Source organism: Arachis ipaensis, chromosome B09, assembly GCF_000816755.2.
Source record: "Arachis ipaensis cultivar K30076 chromosome B09, Araip1.1, whole genome shotgun sequence".
Classification (NCBI taxonomy): domain Eukaryota; kingdom Viridiplantae; phylum Streptophyta; class Magnoliopsida; order Fabales; family Fabaceae; genus Arachis; species Arachis ipaensis.
The window spans coordinates 73892157-73916185 of NC_029793.2; the positions used below are offsets into that span (position 1 = coordinate 73892157).

Below are 24029 nucleotides of genomic sequence, written 5' to 3' on the forward strand. Positions count from 1 at the left end.
TATTACTAGATTAATAGTTCAAATTTGTAATTTATCAGTTAAACTAATAATCTAATAATTTAGTTAAGTCAATTATCAATTTGATTTTAATAACTATAATCCAAGGAGAATTTCGTTATTATTGTTCTATTTTAATGAGTGAAGAGCTTGAGGGGTTAAAAATAACTTTGGATAACTTATTTTAAGTTAATGAGGCAATAGAAACTCCATGTGCAATTGATGCAATACAATATAGAAAAGGTAAGAATGTATTTGGTATATATTTTTAGTTTTTTTTTATTTTTATTGTTTTCTGTTTTTAAAATTTTGTGGAAAAAAAAGATAAAAACAAAAAATAGAATTTTATTATTTTTATTTTTTTATAAAATTTTAAATTTATCCAAGTTTTTTTTATTAAAAATGTAAGAGACTATATATATAATAATCTTAATGATGCCGAATGCGTAATTTTTTTTAGAAAGAAACAAATTTATGTCCTTAAAAATTGTAATTGCAAGCGAAACCCAAATAAATTTATGAAGAAGTACAGTAATAATTTACCTTTCCGACCAAAATTTTATTAGCATTGAGTTCATAAATATCAGAAGTATCAAAGAAGGTGATTCCCTTATTAAAAGCATGCTTAATAATAAAAATGTCTTCCTCTTCAGAAACACCAGCAGCGTAGACTCCAGTAAGGTTCGCACATCCAAATCCCAACTTTTGAAACCTTAATATATATGAGAGTAAATAATTGAATCATAAGTTAATATATAAATGTTTCATAATATCCAAGTTAAAATATTTAAAAAGACAGAACTACATTGGATCAACAGTTATCTTTGACTGCAAATCCTTATATTAATTTGTACAAGATACATAATGCTTGATCCACAATACCAATAAAATTATTAATTTATTATTATTAGAAGTTCCACTTTCAAGATATACTTTGATTTGAATATAAGCCCCAGTAGATTAGAAAAATTGTTAGGTATTTTCGGTGTAAATTAATCACTTTTGTACTGATGTATTAATTAAGTGACAAATGATTAACGAATATTTATAACAAAATCACTTTAGTTTATATGACATAAATTGATTGAAAAGAATAAATTTTTTTATTTTACTTTGAGAGCATCTAATAAATAATAATAACTCAACAGATTGATAGGTTATTTTTATCTTTTAAACTAAACTTTTAGAGTTTGAATTAGAATATAGAGTTTAATACCTCAAAGCCTTGGTTACCAAGTTTCACACGAGGAATATGGATGCTCTGAACTTCGGCCATTGTCTCTGTATTTACGTTACACAAAACAGAATCCAAATGGAGCCTTGACGATTATGTATGAAATATGACTATATGAGCTTGTATATGTATATATTTATGTAATACTTGTTAATTCGGGATGCATGCACTATATGCTTTAATTTTGTTACTTCAATTTCTTATCTGCCCTACGTGACTTTGGTAACGACATTGTGTGTCTCAGCATTGGCGTTGATTTCATCACTGAGTATGTCACCATAAATCAGAAAAGTAAAACATTGCTCTTGGTTGATCAATGACTTGATCTTCTTTTATTTATTTATTTATTTCTCTCTCTCTCTCTCTATTTTTTTTTTTCCTTTTCTTTTTTAAGAATAATCAATCCATATATAATACTTAGTGGAGAAAATCATGAAAGGTTAAATAGAATAAATACTAACCAACACAAGACGTTAGCACCAGGGACCGAACTAGAAAAATAACTAAGTGGGGCCATAAATTTTCAAGTACGAGATTATTGAAGTTGTGTTTAATGTTTTAAAAATAAAATTATAAACTTGTTACTGGTACCATAAATTTGCAAGTAATTTTTTGGTTGTCATAATTTTTTATTTATTACACATTCAAAAGTTATTTTGCTTAAAAAATTTAGTATTACAAGTGCTTTTTTTTAAGAATTAATTTAAGCGAAAGCTTCAATTCAGATTTTAAAAGTTATAACTTTTATATTTAAATTAGTTGTCATAATGAATTTTATTGGGTAAGAGCAAAATTTTAAGATTGATTTTTTTTCCCTCTTCTTTCAAACGTTCATTATGATCACAGCAGTTTTTCTAATATTTTGTTAGTAAAATAGAAACTGCAAATGTCGTGACATATGGATAGAGAGAGAACTATCTATATATGTATCATTAGTTTTAATCTAATACATCTATCAAATATTAATATTCACGGATGGGATTAAGTCATTAAAGTGAAGTTGAACCATATTAATTTTTAAAGTCATTGGATTTAACTTGGATTTTATATTGAATTTTGAATATCACATGCTGTTGCTATTTTCTGGTTTTACGCACTGCAGAGCAGTCATGGTTTTTTCTCTATTCCCAAGGAAAACCTTATTGTAAATTTTACCAAGCAACTAGTCATTCGACTAACAATTGTGTTCGTTTCAGGGATTTAATTCAGGAAGCTATTATGGATGGACGTTTGAAATTCGACGATGGTAAGAAAGAGATGAAGGTTGATACCGATCCCCTTCGATGCTGATGCCAGCTTTGTTGAACCGTGCTTTGGAGTGAATATGGTTGGCATGTCTTACAACTTTGATGTGGCTCTTGATGATTTTGAGTCACAAGTTCGATCGGTATACTCTCGAGCAGGAGATGGTTTGCTCAATTTCTTGGTACAGCAGAAGATAAAAGACCGTGATGTATCTCTGTGTCCACGGTGTAATGCTGTTTTTGATGCTGAAGTCGCAGTAATCTTTGAAAAAGAGAGAATGAAGAAGAAAGCAGGCTCAACAAAGGCAGCCAGTTAGGCGTATGGAGGGTCAGAGTTCTAAGACCCCTCAACAGAACGTGGTTTCGCCTTTGAGCCGATCTCAGGCTATAGGTGTTCAATGGATTCGGAACTGTCAAGAGTTCTAGAAGTGGGATGCTCTTTACTGACGCAACCCACAGTGGGGACATCAGGGACCTCTTCGAAATCAATATCCCCACTATCGTGGTCGAACCAGAGGGTATCCCAGAGGTAGAGGAGGAAGAAGAAACTTCAATCAAAATAAGAAGCCTCAGGCAGAAGTAAGCAAGGGGGCAACACCTTTCGTACATTTCCGAATCGTCTTTCCTTCTGATGGAGAGATGTGTCCCAAGGGAATTCCATCTCCTGCAAAGATGGAAAAAGGTAAAGCAGTGGCCCAGTCTTCAGGGGTCGACAAGGGTAAAGAGGTTGATATTGACGAAGAATATTTTGAAGAAGGGGATGATGATATGATTGGAACGATTTCAATCATTCCAACTGAATATCTGGGGGAATATGAAGGTGACCCAGAGGAAGATTATGATATGGAGGATGAGGAAGTTTTTTCCTTCATCCGAATTAAAGATGAGCCGGGATATTTTCTCCAGCCTACTGAAAAACAAATGTCTCGTCTCCGCCCACTCCATATAACCACGACTTTGAGTGGGATCAAAGTAAATAAAGTCCTAATTGATGGTGGGGCGACAATCAGTCTACTGCCGGAGAGGATGTTGATGAAGGTTGGAAAACATCCTGATGACTTAGTCCCCACAAACATTGCTGTAGCCAATTTCAGTGGGACTTCGACTCCAACAAAAGGTCTGGTCACTCTGAGTGTTAAGGTTGGATCATCTGAACGAAATATTGTGTTCGTGGTGGTTTCATCGAAAGCAAGTTATAATGCTTTGTTAGGGCGAGATTGGATCCATAGTGTGGGGGCTGTACCTTGTACTGTGCATCAAAGTGTTCTTCTTTGGACGAAGGATGGCAAACCTAAATTCATTGAGGCAGATTCGAACCTTTATGTCGAACAACTGCATATTGATTTTAGAATGTATAATCCTAAGTTGAAGCCTTTGGATGTTGACAGGACACTGAACTCTTATAATTGTGAAGGTTGTTACTTATCCTCGGAAGGTTTGTCAGTGAAGTTGTGTTACCCAGAGTTGGCCTTTACTCCAACTGGTTGGGATTGTTTCTCTTGAAGAACTCTTGCACGATTGCCCTATGGACCAGGTTGAGGGAGTTTTCGATTACCTGGTAACTTTAAATAATTATTTAAGTAATTTTCTTTTTGTAGAAAATAAAAGTGATTTCTCTGATGAAGTGGAATCATTTAGGAATGTAAGTTCTTTAAGTAATTGTAGTAACTCAATTCCTTCAATCGAGTTTTGTCATGGCATTCGTTTTTCTTATTTTTGTAATCCAAATGATGTTTCAAACCGAACTGCTGATGTAATAGCAGAAGTACATGGTGTTGAAAATCAAATTGATGTTAATTTAATAAATGATCAAGTACAGTCAATTCCCAATGAATCTGTTAATTTTTCTTTTGATTGCATCTATGATTTAGAGCCTTTGGGTTTCGAAAAATATTCAGTAAAAAATGATGATCATTTCAAAGGGTTTCAATCTCAAGATCCCTTAGAAAAAATTAATTTGGAGACTCCTGATGATGTTCGAATTACATATATTTGTAAAGATCTTGCTGATCCTTTTCGAACAGAACTGCCATCTTTTACATGAATTTAAAGATTGGTTTGCTTGGGATTATCATGAGATGCCTAGTCTCGATCGTTTTCTTGTAGAGCATCGATTAGCATTGAAACCAAAATGCTCGACCTGTAAAGCAAACCCCTCGTCATTTTACTCCAAAAATCAATCAAAAGATTAAAGAGGAAATCAAACGCTTAATTAAAGCGAAATTTATTCGAACTATATGATATGTGGAATGGGTTTCGAATATTGTTCCTGTAATGAAGAAAAATGAGAAGTTAAGAGTATGCATCGATTTTCGAAACTTGAATAATGCTACTCCAAAAGATGAATACTTTATGCCAATTGCAGATATGTTGATCGATTCTGCAGCGTAAAACGAAATCTTAAGTTTTATGGACGATTATTCGGGATATAACCAAATCTTTATTGCAAAAGATGATGTGTCCAAAATTGCCTTTCGTTGTCTTGGGGCGTTAGGCACTTATGAATGGGTAGTTATGCCCTTTGGTTTGAAAAATGTTGGTGCTACTTATCAACGAGCAATGAATACTATATTTCATGAGTTTATTGGAAACTTTATGGAAGTGTATATCGATGACGTCATGGTCAAATCGATTTTGGTGAATCAACATATTGATCACTTACGAAGAGCATTTGTTACCATGAGGAAGAAGGGATTAAAAATGAACCCTTTAAAATGTGCTTTTGGGGTATCGGCTGGAAATTTTTTAGGTTTTGTTATTCATAAAAAAGGGATTGCAATCGATAAAAATAAGGCAGATACAATTTTGGCATTATCTGTACCCAAATCGAAAAAGGAAGTGCAATCCTTCCTAGGAAAGGTGAATTATCTCAGAAGATTTATTTGGAATCTTTCTGGTTGAACTCGAGTTTTTGCGCCTTTAGTAAAGCTAAAGAATGACTCATAGTTCGAATGGACGAATGAGCATCATTCAGCATTCGATTCAATTAAAGCTTATTTATCTAAGGCCCCGATTATGGCAAACGTTTGGCCACATGAGCCCTTAAAATTGTATATTGCGGCGTCTATAAATACAATTGGGTGTATATTAGCCCAAGATGATGAAAATGGGCATGAACGGGTTGCTTATTACCTCAGTCGAGTTTTAACTAACATCGAGACGAGGTATTCTCCAATAGAGAAATTATGTTTGATACTATGCCTGTATGAAATTAAAATATTATATGGTGGCTAAATCGGTGAAAGTTATAGCACAAACTGATATCATCAAATATATGTTAAGTTTCCCAATGTTACGGGGACGTTTAGGAAATGGATGCTAGCTTTGACCGAATTTGATTTACAATACGTCCCAACCAAAGCTGTGAAGGGTCAGGTCATTGCAGATTTCTTGTCGATAATTCGAATAATCTTAATGACCAGGGGGCAAATGTAGTCAACATTGAGGTCGATAATTCACAATGAAATTGCTAATGAATTAGTCCAAATTGCTTCGAGATATAGAATCGGTTCAGAGACTCTAAAAAAATTGGCTAGTGTCCATCAAATATTAGTGCCTGCGAATGAAAGAGAGGCTTTTTGCGTAGATGAATGGGAAGATGATGATTGGAGAAAGCCTATTGCTGAGTATTTGAAAAATCCCAACACTTTAGTTGAAAGAAAGATAAAATTGCAGGCGATAAATTTTGTCTTAATGGCTGATGAATTATATAAGAAAGGAATCGATGGAAGTTTGTTGAGATGTTTAAGCCAAGATGATCAAAATATTGCTCTGGGTGAAGTCCACAAAGGGATATGTGGGGCCCATCAGGCTGGAAAGAAGATGAGATGGGTGTTATATCGCAATCATGTGTATTGGCCATCTATGATAAAAGATTGTATCGATTATGCAAAGGCATGTCAAGAATGCCAAAAACATGGTTCTATTCAATAGATTCCAGCGTCTGAGTTACATTCGATAATAAAACCTTGGCCATTTAGAGGTTGGACTTTGGATTTGGATTTGATTGGGTTAATTCATCCTCCCTCATCGAAACAGCATAAATTTATTTTGGTAGCAATCGATTATTTTATAAAGTGGGTTGAAGCAGTTCCCTTGATAGAAGTTGGCCAAAGTGAAATAATAGATTTCATTGAGGAACATATTATCCATCGATTTGGAATTCCTCAAACATTGAGCACTGATCAAGGGACTATGTTTACCGTTTAGTGAATTAAAAATTTTGCAGCCTCGAGGAATATCAACATGGTTACCTCAACTCCTTATTATGCACAAGCTAATGGGCAAGTGGAGGCAGCAAATAAAATTTTGATAAGTTTGATCAAGAAGCATATCGGGAATAAACCCCCGAACATGGCATGAAACTTTAAGCCAAGTATTATGGGCTTATCGAAATTCACCAAGGGGGTCAACAAATACTTCACCCTATAAATTGGTTTATGGTCATGATGAAGTGCTACCACTAGAGATTAATTTGAATACTTTAAGAGTATCAAAACAGAATGATTTCCCAGTTGATGATTACTGGAATGCAATATTTGATGAGGTGAATGAATTGGATTCGGAGCGAATCCTGGCACTTGAGAGTATGATTCGACAAAGAGAGTGTTGCTCGAAGTTATAATCGTCGAATAAGAGAAAAGTATTTCAGTATAGGTGAATTGGTTTTAAAAGTTATTTTGCCCATGGAAAAGAAATCAAAATTTCTTGGCAAATGGTCCCATACTTGGGAAGGTCCCTTCCAAGTGATAGCATTGTATTCGGAAAATGCATACGGATTAAAGATATCGAATCGGGAAATATAATTGACTTAATTGATGGGAAATACTTAAAGCAATATTTTTGTTTGCCAAATTGAATTTAGGATGCATAAGTTCGAAAGAAGTAAAATTATTACAAATACTGAAATCAATACTGAAATCTAAGAGGAATGAGGTGTCAGGAGTCTTGCCAGGTCTGAGCGTAGCTTTGCCCTGTTGTTGTCTAAAGTTGAAAGTGCCTTAGCATGCTTGAACTTTTTATATTGGACCTTGTCAAGTTGTTTCTCATATTCTTCTTGCTTGGTCCCAATAGAAACAATTTCATGAATGATTTGTTGTTGTTCTTGCTGGGCAGTAGTCAGAGGTACGGGTATTTCATCCCGTCTTTTACGTACTTTGGCAAGCTTTTCATTGATTTGGGCCAATTCTGTTTCGAGTTTGATCTCTTTCTTGTCATAAAAAGCTTGAATAGAAATAGCATGAGATTCTCAGTCGAACTCTTCACGAGAAGCTTTTTTCGGTTGAAGAGCAGAGGCATAATTATCTACTTTAGTTTTGATTTTAGCCTCTTCATTTTTGATCTCTTGGAGTTTATTTTGAAAAGTTACACTGTTATTGGCAAGTTGTTTGAATTGTTGGATTATGGCAGAATACAGAGTAGAAGCCAGAAATTCAAAGGGAGAATTCAAAAGATCAGATAGAAGTTGGTTGAGAAGGGCATCCTTGATCCATGCAGCAGGTGGATGATCCAAGAGTTTAAGAAGTGACCGAAGCTGTTCTCGAGTGTCAACATCCAATTCGAATAGAGGACTGGATGAAGATGGTCTAGGAAGTGTTGGTACGGGAACAGGCACTTTGTCCTCTTGGATAACTCGATTTAAGACGGAGATCAGGTTAGCCCATGTAGCACTTGTAGGAGTGGTAGAAGTGCCCAAGTGTCTAGACTCTTGACCGAGAGGAGTTTGAAATTCAGCCTGTTGAGGGAGACTGGAGAATCCCTGGGGAGTTTCTAAGACTCTGGATCGAGGCAAATCTGAATTGGTAGTCTCAGCAACTCAAGAGACAAAGTCAGAGTCTGGGGCCAAGGAAAAGCAACCTGTAGTGGTTCAACAGATTATGTAGTTTGAATTGAATCATGAGATGTGGAATGTCCTAGATCCAGGTGTTGTTGCAGAAGTGGTTGATCAGGTGCCACAAGGGATGTGATTGAGTGAGCACCTGTGGTAGGCTGATATAAAAGGGTCTGAATCATCTGTATCTTCTGATTGAGAGGAAGCAACAAGAATGCTCCGGATGGTTTGCTCACTTCCATCAGAGCTTTCACTTGATGGTTGCAACCGTAACTGATTAAAAAATCAAAATTAAGAATTGTTAAGCAGATATGATTTTCGAAATATTTTAATTCGAAGTACATAAGTATGCGTAAAACTAGTTACCCTTCTGGAAGTCCTGGTGGGAGTCCTTAGGCTTTTGTGTTGGGTTGTCGAGAAGAGGCTGTGGTGTCAGCTTTTCTTTTTTGAGATTTTTTAGGAGAACCTTCGGCAGCAGGGGCTGTTTGAATGGCAAATTGTTGGATCTCCTCTAAAGTATGACTGTACCTAGAGTAGTAAGCAGTCCACCATTCGAGACAAGACTTGGTGATGTATGAGCTGCGATCATAAACAAGGAAATTGAAATGTTTCTTTTGTTGTTGATTTGTTGAGAGGAGGAAATCAAGTTCACTTTGAGAAGTCAGGGTGATATGGCAAAATAGTTTGTTGTTTCGAGGAAGAGGGGTTGGAATGGCCTGTGAGAATCCCAGTTGCCTAGTTGTGAAGTGAGGGGCGTATAGGATCACTTTGAATTTTTCTTTTTTGTGCTGGGTTAGCCCTGTAGGGATTACTTGAACAGCTAGCAAGTTTGTCCAATTCCGATCAGCCATTTCATTTTTCTCAGTATCATGTGAAAAAAGCAAGCGATCAAGCCACGCAGGACCACAATTTCGACGCAAAAAGGGGGCGAAATTGAGGTTTTCATTATAAAAATCTTTACAAGAATAGAAGAGAGAAAAAATAGTCCAAAATCGGTCTTCATCCGATTGTGTATCTAGGAAGTTTGGCTTGTAGTCAGCCAATCGGAAACCTTCGATATGTTACTTGTCAGTGGCACCACCTCCAAGATTTGTCATATACTTTTCGAAAATGGCATTAAGCCATAGTTGGAGAAGACAGAAGGGGCCACCAGTACTGATCAGACAGTTGTTTCGGAGATAATGTATAAATTTTCCAAGCTCTTCGAAAACATGCCCTAGAAGAAGCTTGGCTAAATTAAGGGTATTTCCTTCATGAAGTAGAGCAGCCAAAGGAAGGAAAAATTTTGACATCTGGATACTTTGAGCATAGAAAACAATGGCATTTAGCCAATAGAATAGAAAGGCTACATGCTCGTCATCTGTGATGGCAGTGCCCTCTTTGCCCATGTGGTGAGTAATGAAATACTTATAAGAACTGGTAGGAGCAATGTTGTAGTGGCGTTTGGGTTGCATGTCAGGAGTGTAGTCTGGAGGATTTATGGGAAGTCCTGTAATGGCGGCCACATCTAAAAGAGACATACCAATCATTCCACAGGGGAGATGGAAATTATTGGTTGTCCTGTTCCAAAAACAAGTCATAGCCCCAATCATCCAGGGGAGTGTCGAAGGTGAGAAGTGGGAAAGTCTTAAGAGTTCCTGGATCCCCAGAGCTCCCCAAGAAGCACTCTTTGAAGGAGCGAGGCGTTGAAGCCAGGCTGTGAAATCGGCCCCTCGAGGGTTAATTTTTGGATTGTTCCTGAAGGGCTTTTAATTGATAAAGAAGGAGATGTCCAGGGCTTGTTTGATCAATAAATCTTCCCCTTGAGCACTGGGGAAGAAATGTAGCTTTCTGTTTGCCCTTTCCAGGGTTTCGACAGGCCCAAGAAAACAATGAACATCTCCGCCCACTGTGAAAGGGATTAGGATTCTGTTATCATTAACTTGAAGTTGGGGATCGCCAATAACTTCATCATTGACTTGATTCAGCATATGAAGTGCTGGTGGAGCCAGTGGTTCAATTGCGGGACCTTTACCCTTGTCTTGGGCAGCAGCGTGAGAAGAGGAAGCGGCCATTGCAGAACAGAGAAAAAAGGAAGTTTGAAAGGTTAACGGTTAGCAAGAAAGACTGGTGCAAAAGGAATTCAGAGAGCAAGGGTTCGAGAAAAATTGAACAGGGGCGACAATGTCGAATTTAAAGGAAGTGTTGTTGTGCCTATTATTGCAAAAGAAATGCAAAAAGAGGTAACTTCCCGAAGAAGGGGAAGAGGTGAAGAGAGAAAGCGTATGTCTCGGGAAATGTGTCGAGTGGATCAGTATTAATGGAGAAGTTAAATGGTAATTATTACTGATTTAAGAGATTAAAGTTTGAATTTGGATTAAGTGTTTACTTCTAAATAATGCTATCGAAGACAAACACATTAATCCAAGGGGGCAATTTGTTAGTCGAAAAATATTTTCGACTAAGGTAAGTTAGTTCGAAAAAGTGAAGAGGTCGATTGAGGTGATTAGCAGTTGTTGAAAAGATGCATGCGTAGGCATTGGATGGAGGTATTGGACACGGATTCGATTTCAAGACGCTTTCTTAAATCGAACAGGCTTAGTTGGACAGATGTTCGAAAGAAGAAATCGAATAGTGGTTCGAAAAGCAGATCGAACAGTTACGTAAGTGGAGAAGTTGGAGCCTTTCTCCACGTGAGGAATTGATGGATAGCGTTTCATTAGCAAAAGAGTGGGAACGGTTACCAAGTAGTGCGCATTCAAGACAGCACCCTGTAATTAATAATCGGTTACAAAAAGTAGACTATAAATATTAGAAAGTTTTAGGGAATAAGGGTTGGAACTTTTCTTCAAAAATACACTCAAGCACACTCACATTCCCAGCAAATTCCTGAGTCTGCATTCGAGTTTAATTTCTATAGGGTTCCTTCCATTGTCTTTAAATTTCATTTACATTCTCTGTAAACTTTATTTTTCTTGTCAAATATATATTTCAAACAACAATTTAAGTTTCAAATGCAATTTATATTCCAGTACCTTTAATTTTCATGTCAAAAGTCCTTTGACCCAGACAAAGGCACCTTTACTGTTTTCTTTAAATTTCAATGCAAACTTTTCGATTTCAGTCAATTTACCTTTCGAGTTGTTTGTTTTTAACTTCTTTTATCATTTTACAAATTTTTATTCACTTGTTATTTTAATACCCATCTAATCTAAAAAGCTTTGATACACTTATAGAAAACTGGTACCTGCAAAAGAGGAGTAGGTTTCGCTCCCAAACTATTAGAATCGAACCACCATCGATTTGCTAAAAATCGACAAAACAGAAGATAACTAACCACCAGAATAGGAGGGAAGGTTACAAGAGTTGTCACTAGGTCACTCATCCAATTATTTAACTCTCATTTTCATCTTAGGGGTTTTTCAACTCTAATCTTTATGAAAACCTGCCTAAAATCCTTTCTTATGTAAACATCTGAGTCTCTTGTAGGTACCATTCCACACACACCTCCTCACGAGAAACTCGAACGACTTCATGAAAGATTACCATGTGTTCATAACACGCAACTAAAAGAAAAAGAAGATAATCCTAAAGATCTATTTTTGTCCGAATCGAATTTTTCTTTTTTGAAGTCTATAACTAATATTCATTCAATTTATTAACATCTGACCGACAAGAGCCTATCCAAATAATAGTCTTACTATTTTTTAAATTTAAATTCTTTATCTATTACTTCTTCTTTTTAAATTTTATCTTTGTATCTTAATGATATTAGTAGACGCTCAAATTGTGTTTCAAATTTCAAAATTATTAGTCTTTGAGCTTCAAAATTTATTACTCTTTGATCTTCAAAATTTATTTTTTTCGGTGTTTTCATTTTTTTTATTTTTTTATGGTCACATTTAATTGTGTTTCAAATTTCAAATAGTAATAATAATCAATAGAATTAAACAGTTAAAATATTAATTCATGACATTTTATTAAATAAATTAGTTTTAAATAATATAAAAAGACAATTTTTTCTTTTCTCAAATAGAGTTAAACAGTTAAAAGACATTTTATTATAGACTAATATATCTAATATTCTAAAAGAACAAAAGCTAATTTAATATTGTAGAGACTAATATATCTAATTTTATCCATTTGTAACTTTTTTTTTAAAAAGCTTATACTTCAATTCTGTTTTAACTATATGTTTTAACTATATGTAATTCGCTGCAGACTCTAATAAAATTGGAATATTCACACAAACTATGAAACTCTAGCACAATTTATGTTGTGTTTCACTTTATATGTAAATCATGTCAGAGTTCTATAGTTTATTTATATATTTTGAATTTGTGGGAGACTCTAAAAATTACATAAAACTAAACAGAAACCAAATGTAAGCTTTCTAGGAAAGTTGTAAATGAATAATATTAAAGAAAATTTGTTTTATTAAGTAATTTGTTATTGATTTTTTATATACATATAACATATTTAAAATAATATAATTTTATAAATATTTTATTACGACAATTTCTTAAATAAATAGATTAATAGAATTTATATTTACATTTCTATATTTATCAATTTCTTTACATTTTAAAAATAAATATACCCGTATTCTTATTTAAAAAATGTACCCGTATTCTTATTAAAAAAATATCACCCAAAACATGCTAGATCAACAATCTTATAACTATTTATTGAGTATTAATTATGGTCTGTTAAAAAAATTGACCTAATCTAAAGCCTGTTAAAAAGTATGATACTTAAAATAAATAAATAATAAGACGAGTCAAACATATTACAAATATTAAAAAAAAGAAATAATTGTTATTTTCTTTTTAAATTTATAACTAAAATTTATAAGAATGTAACGTCTTACCAACTGATATTTATTTAAAAAATCATCTTTGAATCTTAGGTCATATAATTCAAATGTCACTCCATTTATATTTTTTAAGGTTTTAGAAAATTAAAAGCTTTTTCTATTTTTATAGTGGATTAATTAGACAAATAATGATAATAACATTGTTTACCTGTGCTAATTATTGGTTCAATTTATCTCATTTAAAACTTTTTTATTTCTTTTTATTCCAATGAATTTTTTTAGAAATGCAATTCCCAATATCTTAATGATTTTCTTTTTATAAAGAATAGAATTAGGTGAACAATAAATATTTTAACTAAATTAAAAAAATATATATGCATTGCATTTTTTTTTAAATTGGATTTCTTTTTACATAAAAACATAATCTTTATTTTTCAAAAAATCATCACTTTTCACTATAATTGTTTTTTTGTTTGGTTAAAAAACTCTGTATAGTATTACTCCTTAGAATTTTACCCTCCTAACATCTTTTGCCCTGAATGGGCCCACTTTTATTTTATTCCTTTCTCAACAAACAACTATTATCACAAACGAAAAAAAATGAGGCCGAACTTCTTCAAACTCAAATACAAAAGGCCCAAAACACGATAAAAATGTATCCAATAGCATTCCCGTAACACTGGCCAAAAATTAATAAAAAAAACCATTCCCGTCACGGATTTTCGGAGCTCAGGCGCTACACGGCTCAATAGCTATGACACTTCTACTATTCACCGACAGCAATCATGAATAGGGGTGTTCGCGGTGCGGTTTGATTCGATTTTTTAAGAAAAAATCATCCGATCCAATGTTATATTAATTATGCGGTTCGATTTGGTTCGATTTTTTCATTAAGACCATCCGAACCAAACCAAACCAATTAAATTCGGTTTGGTTCGATTTGATTTGTTCGGTTTTTACATTGTTTTGAAAACCTATCCTATTCTAATCATCAAATCATATCTAGGGTACTAAAATAATTAACAATTTCGCAAAATCAACAATGGAACAATGGAACAATGATCAACTTGACTCATAAATCACTAACAAATTAGCAGAAGCACAACAAATTAAAATCATTAGCAAGTTGCAAAAACATGGGAAACAGATGGAACAATAATCAGCCTGAACTGAATCAAGAAAGTAAAGAAATACAAGCAAACTCATTCCAAAATTTTTGCAAAAATGGTGCATCAATTCCAAACTAAATCAAGAAATAGAACCAAACTGAATAAAAAATACACCCAAACTAATTCCATAAATGTTCATGTGGTGCACCAATTTCACAAGTTCTTCCTCTTTCACTTTCTTCTTTCCTGCATTAACATTAAATAAACAAAACGTTTAGAATCAACCCAAACCAGAATTTTCCTAAATCAAAACAGAACAAAAATTTCAAAATTAAAAAAAACAAAATCAGAATCAACCCTATACCAGAATTTTGCAAGTAAAGAAATACAACCAAACTAATTCCAAAAATTTTGCAAAAATGGTGCACCAATTCCAAACTAAATCAAGAAATAAAACCAAAAAAGCAAAATAAGAATCAACCCTAAACCAGAATTTTCCTAAATCAAAACAGAACAAAAATTTCAAAATTAAAAAAGCAAAATCAGAATCAACCCTAAACCAGAATTTTCCTAAATCAAAACAGAACAAAAATTTCAAAATTAAAAAAGCAAAATCAGAATCAACCCTAAACAAGAATTTCCCTAAATCAAAACAGAACAAAAATTTCAAAATTAAAAAAGCAAAATCAGAATCAATAAATTAAAATCAATAAAAAGACTAAACCAGAATTAATAAAAATAGAATCGGAACAAAAAAAACTACCTGAGACTTAGGCTCCATTGCAGAGGACGATGGAGGTGTAGGATGGTAAGACGGCGGCGACGACGAACCAAAGACCAGAGAGACTGGACAGATCAACGACGAACGAGAGACGGACGATGAACGGTGGTTGCTTTGACTGCGTCTGGTGCGTGCTGCTGCGGTTCGTCGAAGAAGACAGCAGCTGTTGGTTCATGGAGGTGACGGCTGCTGGAGAGGTGGTGTGGGAGCTGTCGAGGCTGAGGCAGAAAGAGAAGCGCTACAAGCTACAAGGAAGAGAGAGGAAGAGAAAAGAGCCGCGCCGCTGCGAAGGTGCTGTCCGGCGGCGTCGATGGCAGAGAAGAAGAAGGAAGAGCTTCCGCTGAGATTCGGCGCTACAGAGGTTGAGAGAGAGGGCTCGAGGGGGTTAGGGTTTCTGCTACGGATGGCTATTGGCTGCGGCTGGTTTAGGAGGGAGGCTGCTTTTATAGCAGGGTTTTTAATAACACCGGTTCGGTTCGGTTTTTTCTACCAAAACCGAAAACCGAACCGAACTGCAAAAAACTGCACAAATTATTTTTTTTCGGTTTTTCAGTTTTCAATTTGTTTAGTTATTGGTTTTTTTGGTTCAGTTGATCGGTTTTGTTCGAATTGAATCGGTTTTGAACACCCCTAATCATGAATATGAGCAATCATAAATATAAATGACACATACACGACGTGTCAATCTACCGTTCAACCGTTGTATTTAAAAGAATCTCTTTATCTCTATTCCAATTAACATCTTTACCTTATAATTAGCCATATATATAATAATACATATGAACAAAATTAATAATAATAATAATAATAATAATAATAAACAGTTATGCATCTATTCTCTACTCTAAAGTTGAATTGGCATTGGTGCTCTATATGAGAGTGAGGGTGGGTACAAGTCCAATATCTATAACTCCAGTGACATCATAATATACATATACCAGAATGACCAAAATTCAAAAGTATCAGTGCCAATAAAATTAATCTTAGGAAATAGCTACATGAAATGAAACCATGGTGATGGTAGTATATATGCATCATGCAATGAAATAATGAGAAATACGTTTGATAAAAGTATGATAATTAATTAAGCACCGCAAGACATCACTATGTGACTGGAACTTTATATCCCTAGAGTATATTTCTGCAATTTTATCTATGTTCATACCATAAAGAAAATAAGCAATAATGTATACATTTGTTCACATTATGGAAGAAGAAAAATGAAACAAATATGGAAGTGGAGGATATGGATAAGCAAAGAGCAAGAAGAAAGTGGTCAAGGCAGCCCAAAAAGCTATTCCTGTAACAAAAGTAGGAAGGTGAGAATTGTGTTGGAGCAATTCAAGTACAGAATATGTAGTTGGGGGCATAAATTTTTATTTTCTTTCAATAGACATACCTTTTAATCCTAAACTCTTCATTTTCAACTGCAAAGAATATAAATCAAACTCTTCTTCACTATTTTGTTGTGCAATAGTTTCATGATGAGAAGATGCTTATATAAAAAGAGCCAATTGAATTATGAGTTATGATACACTAAGAAGCCTTCATTTTTGTTATAATTCTACTCAAAAGGCATGCCTCAAAGTTCCCTTTTTGTTATCATGAGTCAATAACCAACAATACCAAATTAACAAGAATAAACTGAACATAAACTGAACAATAAACTGATCTTAATAAAATGAACAATAAATCAATAACTAGCAAACAATAATTTAACCAGCAACAATAAGCAATAACCAAGTCAGCAAACAATTCAACAAACGGAACAAAATCAGCAAATCAGCATCAATAACCAGCAACAATAATTTAACCAGCAACAATAATCAATAACCAAGTCAGCAACAAAATTCTACAATAAGTCAAGGACAGAAACCAGCAATAAACTGAACAATAAACTGAGCAATAAACTGAACAATAAATCAATAACCAGCAATACCAAATTATCAAGAATAAACTGAACAAAACCTGATAATCTGAACAAAACCTGAACAATAAACTGATAACCCTAAACTGAACAATAAATTAGCAAGACCAAATTACCAACAATAAACTGAATAGATGGTAAACAGCAATACCAACAATAACCCTAAACTGAATAAACTGAACAATAACCAGCAATACCAACAATGCATCAGTAAAGATTACCTGAATAGATGGCTCGGGCTCCATATTCACTTGAATCGGTGACTGGGTAGGAGACTGGGAGGTGCTGTCTTAATCGTGGGTGACCCTAAACCCAGAACCCAGAAACACTGCTGGGTGGAGGTGGCGAGGTCGGAGGTCCTGTGTTGATCGTCGCCCGTCAGTGCTGTCTGCTGTGCTGCCCTGTGGCTGTTGGGTCAGTGGGTGACTAGGTGGTGGCGAGCCAGGCGAGGTGCTGTGTTGAGCTGGGTCTTCGTCTTCGTGGTGCACCGGCGGTGGGGGATCTGCTCTCTTCGGCGGTGGGATTTGGAGGAAAGCTTCGAGACTCAAGGACGTGGGTGGCTCAGGCTGGCTCCGTGGCTGGGTGAGTGGGTGCGCAGGCCGCAGAGGGCGAGATATGGTGGCTCAGGCTGGCTCCGATCTGGGATTTGGGGGTTAGGTTTCCATGGGGGATTTGGGGAGGGACGGAGTCACGCAGCAGTAGCACACCACTAGGACTCGTTTGGGGGATGGGGGTCTAGGGGGTGGGTAGGTAGTTTTTAATTTTTAGGGTTTTTTGTAGAACCGGTTTGGTTCGGTTCGGTTAGGATTTTGGTGGTAATAACAAAAAACCGAACCGAATCGCAAGAAAACAGCAAAACAACATTTTTTTGGTTTTTTCAGTTTTTGGTTAGTTCGGTTTTCAGTTTTTTCGGTTCGGTTCTTCGGTTTAGTTCGGTCCGGATCGGTTTTGAACACCCCTACATACCCATTAGTATTCCCATATACATAAGTCATTAGTATTAAGTTGGCCAGACTTAATACCATGAGGAATGCAACGGTTGACTAACAGCATTAATCAATAGACAATCATGCATCTAAAACTTAAACTCGCGATTAGGACAAGTCCTATCGCATGACAGACACTCAGAGTATGTAGTGAAGCATAGTCAGTCCATTTTCAAGGCTCTAACAGGGACGAACTGCTCTGATACTATAATGTAACACCCTAACTTTCAGCACGTCATGATCGTACCAAAAGTGAGGCATTACTGACATGTTTTCTATATTTACTATTTAATATTGAGCCTTTAGTTCAATTTCGCATTTCAATTTTTAAGAAAAAGCCAAAAAGTTTTGTTTCTATTAATTAAAATTATATCAAAGATCTCCAAGTAATACTTGTAAGAACCGCAACTAATCAACCGGTTAATTAAGTGATTAATTGCCCAAATTAGATTCCGAACAAGTTAGAGTGAGAATTTGAGGATTTAATGACGATTTTTGGACTCAGTAGGTCTTTCTGAGTCAGAAAATGTGTTTTCTGCGAAAAATTGTGAAAAATTGCTAACCGGCAGTTGAACTGATTGAACCGGTTCAAGTCTGTCCGGTACCGCACGAGAAAAAGTAAAAACTGTCAAAAACATTAGAAAAACATTCGAAATGGAAAACCGGGCGTTAATTTTAAAGGTTTGGCTTGAAGTTGGGCCAAACGGGCTAAAAACGCTAATGGGTTGGACCGGGCCCAAGTTGGGCCCAAGCCCAAGATATAAAAGGCTCATTTAATGAACCCATCTCATCACAACACACTAACAAACACACACACCTAGCTAAAGGGGAAAGGGAAGAAGTGAAACCCTTGAACACTATTTATTTCAATCTTCCAAAGCTCATATCTTGAGATAGAGAGCTCCGATCGCCGCACCGTTTGTGGCTACGCGTTCCTCGTGAAGAGCTCTACAAAACCCATATAAGAAACTGGAGAAGTAATCACGAAATCCTTTCTATTCTTCTCTCCAAAATTTCGGTTCATAGGGTTTGTGATTAAGTGAGTTTTTGTGATTTTGGATATTTAGGTTTGCTCTAATCCTTGCTTGGCCTTGAATTTTTGCTATTAAATCTATCAGAAAAGGTAAGAGCCACTAAACCCTTGTGAATTTATATTTAATTGGAATCCTAGGTTGATTTGAGGTGATTTATATGCATATAGTTTGATTGTTGTGGCTTTGGAAGCTATTGGAACTTAATTGTGCTTATTGGAGTGGAATTAAAAGCTTGGATTGTGGTTGGGAGCTTGTTTGTGCTAAATTGGAGTTTTGGTGCATATAGGGAATCAGTCAAGGTATGATTTCGGTTTCCTCTATGTAGTATATAATATTCATGGACACTTAGGCTAGTGACCTATAGGATAGGTTGGATTTATATGGTTGTTGATGATAGTTGGTTGAAGTTGTATGCTAAATTAATTTTGTTTTGTTGGAAAATGACGATATTGAGTTGAGATGTTTGATGATTTGAATGATTGTATGTGGTGGGATATTGATATAAGTATGAATAAAATTGATGATGAGAATTGATAGGAATAAATTGATGGTTGGTAAATGTGTTGGTGAAACAATTGAGCTTAGTGTCACATATTTTGTGTTTGATGATTGAGAATGGTGCAATGTGATTTAAAAGAGTAGATTGTGCTAGAAATGGAAGTTTGGTATTGATCTAGTTGGATGTGGCTTGTGAATTTGGTAAATTTGGGTACATGTGAAATTGGGTAAAAAAAGGAATTTTGGTGAAACTTTGTTCGATCATAACTTATGTCTCGGTTTTCAAAATTGATTGAATTTTGATTAGAATTAAAGATCTTTAAAAACCCTTTAAATCGATATAAACTTTGTAAAAATTGGGATTCTGTAGAGGAAGTTATGATCATTCAAAGTTTGTGTTAAAAATCTGAAATTCTGCTAAGTTGCAGAATTTCAGGATTTCTGATATGTGCGGGCGCACACCCTTGTGCGGACGCACACCCTGCAAAAATTTTGATTTGTGCGGATGCACACACCTGTGCGCACGCACAGGCAGGGAAATGCGTTCTGTTTGCAGTGCTAGCACAGCTTGTGCGCGCACATATCTAAGGAAGAATTTCAACCTGTGCGGACGCACACGTTGGGAAGGCCAGTCTGTTGGGGGCGCTGGCACAGGTTGTGCGAGTGAACAGATTTTGAAAGTTTTGGTACCTGTACGTACGCACACCCTTGTGCGTACGCACACTTTTAAAATTTTCCTGGGCGTGCACACGCACACCCCTGTGCGGATGCACACGCCCTGTTTCTCAAATTTTGCTTTGTTTTCAACTATTCTACCTCCCCAACAAGGTTGTAAGCTTCTATAACACCTTTTTAAGACTTTTGGGCATATTTTTAGAAACTTGAAAATAGGAAAGGATTTTAAGGGTCTCAGACGATATTATTTGGAAAAATTTAGAAAACGGAGGCCTAGGTTTCTGGAGTACTGAAGGTGGTTTAATATTAGGTGGTGAATGGTTAATGTATGAGATGAGGATTAAGGAACTGTTGAGTTCAGAACTGAAATGTGAATGAACAGTGGTTGAAAAGAGTCGAGGGCTCTGAATGAAGTGATGGATCCATCTTGTATTGAAAATGTTTTGAAAACCACTGCACTACTTTTCATTGAGATTATGAGACGCTATGCGCCCGGCAGGGGCCAAGGTTGGATCCCGCCTGTCGAGGTAGCGATGCCGGCGTAAGGGATGTGGTTTGTCCCACTTGCGCTTAGATGTGAAGCCAGTGGCAATAGATCTCGCTCGCATCCCTTCGGATCATCAGAGCGTACAGGCGCAAAACCCTGCATAGTGATCCGAGCACTATATCTCAGGGGTTCCCACACCATGAATCCGAAGGGCAACATCTCCATGGTGATATATCAGGTTGGCAGTTGAACCGACAATGTGATATCACAGCCAGTAGGGCAGGCATTCATCATATGCATTTCCTATCTGTTTGCATGCTTTGACTATTTGAAATGGTTCTCCTATTTGTATAACATGCATATTTGCTATTTGAATTATTGCCTTATATGGTTCTACTTGTGTCTTACTTGCATTGTATATTACCTGTGTTTTCTACTGGGATTGAGGAGGTTCGGAAGGCGGTGGCGATGGGATCGCATGGAGGATCGGTTGGTGAAGGCTGTGGGACAGCGGTGCTTGATTAGAGTAGAAATCCCTAAGATAGATTACCCAGTTTATTTAAGTTAATGTTGTTCTAATTATGCTTATTTGTTTTAGTATGCTTAAGTTTGAATCTTGTGATGGATATGGAGCTTAGGATTGTCTTTGGCGTCCCAGGGTCTTATATCCTACATCACTGGGCACTGTGACCATACTGAGAACCTCCGGTTCTCATACCATATTTCTGTTGTGTTTTTCAAATGCAGGTCGCAACCCACCTCGGTGAGTTGCTTTGGATGGTGACAGAAGCGGAGAATCTTGGATTCTTTTGGAGTCTTTTTGGTTTATCTTGTTTATACATCTCTCTTTTGTATTTTGTCTTTTCCTAGAGGCTTGTATTATGAGAAAAAAAACTTGCATAAGCTGTTTTTAAACTGTCAGGTTTCTATAGGGATCTGTATACTTGTATATGGCTAGCCGGCTTAAACTCTACGAGCCGTGGCTAGTTTCCTATGATATTATATACTTATCTTTTGTTGTATCTTATCGGTTTCTTGTGCCTTAAGCTAGTAGCTTCGTTAGTATGTTTTGCGCTTTTGAAATCCAAAACTTTGAGCTATATCTTTTATCGGGCTTCTAGATTATACTATTCCTTCTATATATATTATGTATGAGCTTAGAACTGTCGTAATCTCTGATTAACCTTGGCTTTACGATGCGAGGTAAAGTTTAGGCTAATTAGGGTGTTACAATACTAGTCACATAGTTATTAAGAATAATAAATATCATACAAAAGAATTCAAATGAAACTCAGATACAACTCCTATCCCTCTGTATAAAATAAAATCTTAACTAACAAAGGCGAGAGAATTCTAGGAAAGCGACTCAACACATAAACTTAACCCAAATAAGACTAATAATCGCCCGCAGCTTCAAATTGAGTCTTCGAATCTGTGTCACTGAAAGGGTGGAAGATTTTGGGGTGAGAACAAACCACGCGTTCTCAATAGGGAATAGGAATGTCGTAAGAGTAATGAAATAAAATACAAATAATTAACTTTACTCAATAAAACTATATTTTTATCAAACCTTTTGAAAATACTTTTTACTATTACTTTATATAATTAATTACCCTCTTTAAATTTTTGAACTTAAGACAGATCTCAATCACAACCTCAGTTCTCAGTCACCTAAATACACAAACTAATAGCACAGGAAACAGATCAATACACAAACAACTAGCAATAAGATAAACAGCACAATCACAGAGAGACAAGATAAGTAAACACAATCAAATGCAAATGTGCAAACAATGATGATGCATGTCTAGTCCTATCGCAGGTAATAAGCTCATTTGTCGATTTCGACCCGCACCCGACGCAATCCGACTCGCAAGTCAGATAAGGCATTCCAGCGGCATATCCTCTGCAAGTTTCTACTTCTTGCAGGCGTTGAATCTCCAGCTGAAGTATGCCGAAACATGACCTCTGCAAGTACTTGCAGGCGCTGATTCTCCAGCTGAAGCATGTGCCACTTTCTCCTGGAAGCCATTCCATACACACGGGCATCCCCGCACAATCATTCACACATAAAGTCCATGGCCTCCAGTGAGCGTTACGTATCGCCGTCCTCACTGAGCCGTCTCTATTGTGTCAAGTGAGCGTTACGTATCGCCGTCCTCACTAGACACTTGGCACTAAGGCCCAACAACACTCAATATCTTTTCAGTCACTACTCTCTGCTCTTCTATGGTAGAGGTCCCTTTACTTAATAAACTGGATTCAAGTCATTTTTATTTAAAACCAACACCTCTCTTTATAACCTTTCCAAACCTTCGAAACTACTTTACTTACAACAAGTTCTTCTTTCAAACAAAAATCAGTTCTTTCTTAACCATAATTTTTCCAACCCAACTTCAAAACCATTTCAGATTTAAACCTCTTTAAAAGCATCATTTATTAAATAAATCTCACGGTAGGGTCTCGAGACTTTATGGAGGACGACAATCAAACTCAAAATATAAAGTCTTTCTTAATAAATCAAACCCAAACGTAAATATTTTTTTAATAAATTAAAAGCCAAATAATGCAATTTTTCAAGTCCAACATTTTACTAAATATTTCAAACAAAGTCTTAAGTTTCATAATAAAATTTCGACAGCATCTCTCCTAAAACTCGGATGTTGCCACCCTTTTCGGGTCCTAACCGAACTATTCTCAACCTCTTTTCAAACATTTCCAAAATCAGAAATCATTTTCAAATTTCAATTCAATACCAACAAATCAAACCGACTTTCCAACTCAACAATCAGAATTCTTAGCATTCCTAAACAATCAAGAAATCAAATATATATTCATCACATTCAGTCACAAATGCAATTTAAACTTATCATTCAGTCATTCCAAACAATCATAAATTATTTGCAAATATCCACTAGATTTTCATGGCATTCATAAATTAAAACAGTTAATTTCAACATGAAATCCCCTACCTTCGTACGAAATCATAATCAATGAAAATTTTGGAGAAGCTTTCTGACCGAGCTGTTGAAGAAGAAAACGTCAGAAGTCGTCTGTGCCTCCTAGAACTCCAATTGGGTGAACTCAAAGGGAGGAGGAGTTATGTCATCACCAATTTTTATTGGACAAAAATAACGCCAACATGTAGAGAAAAAGAATACGAACACTTTTATCAGATTAGATTTTTAATTGGAGTTACGAATCTCAAGAAATCGAATGCCAAAAGTTTGTGGCTTTTATGAAAACTCTCTTCTCTCACTCACGGTCTCTCCCTCTCTTTTTCCTCTTTGGTCCGGCTGAATGAAATACAAAAAATAAAGTGGTGATAATGTGGTGGCAAGGGAGAGGGTATGTGTTCTTTTATATATATATATAAAACCACATTTCAATTTCTTTCTTTTGCTTTTATATTGGCTTCCAGCTAAGAATGAA

The 24029-nt window shown here is 35.7% G+C and overlaps 1 long non-coding RNA gene across 1 annotated transcript; it reads right to left on the reverse strand.

Annotated features, from left to right (window-relative positions):
• On the reverse strand, positions 14107–15425 carry LOC107619578. The gene is made up of 2 exons (XR_001615693.2): positions 14973–15425; positions 14107–14455 (listed from the first exon to the last, which is right to left on the reverse strand). It is a non-coding gene; the product is annotated as an uncharacterized LOC107619578 (long non-coding RNA).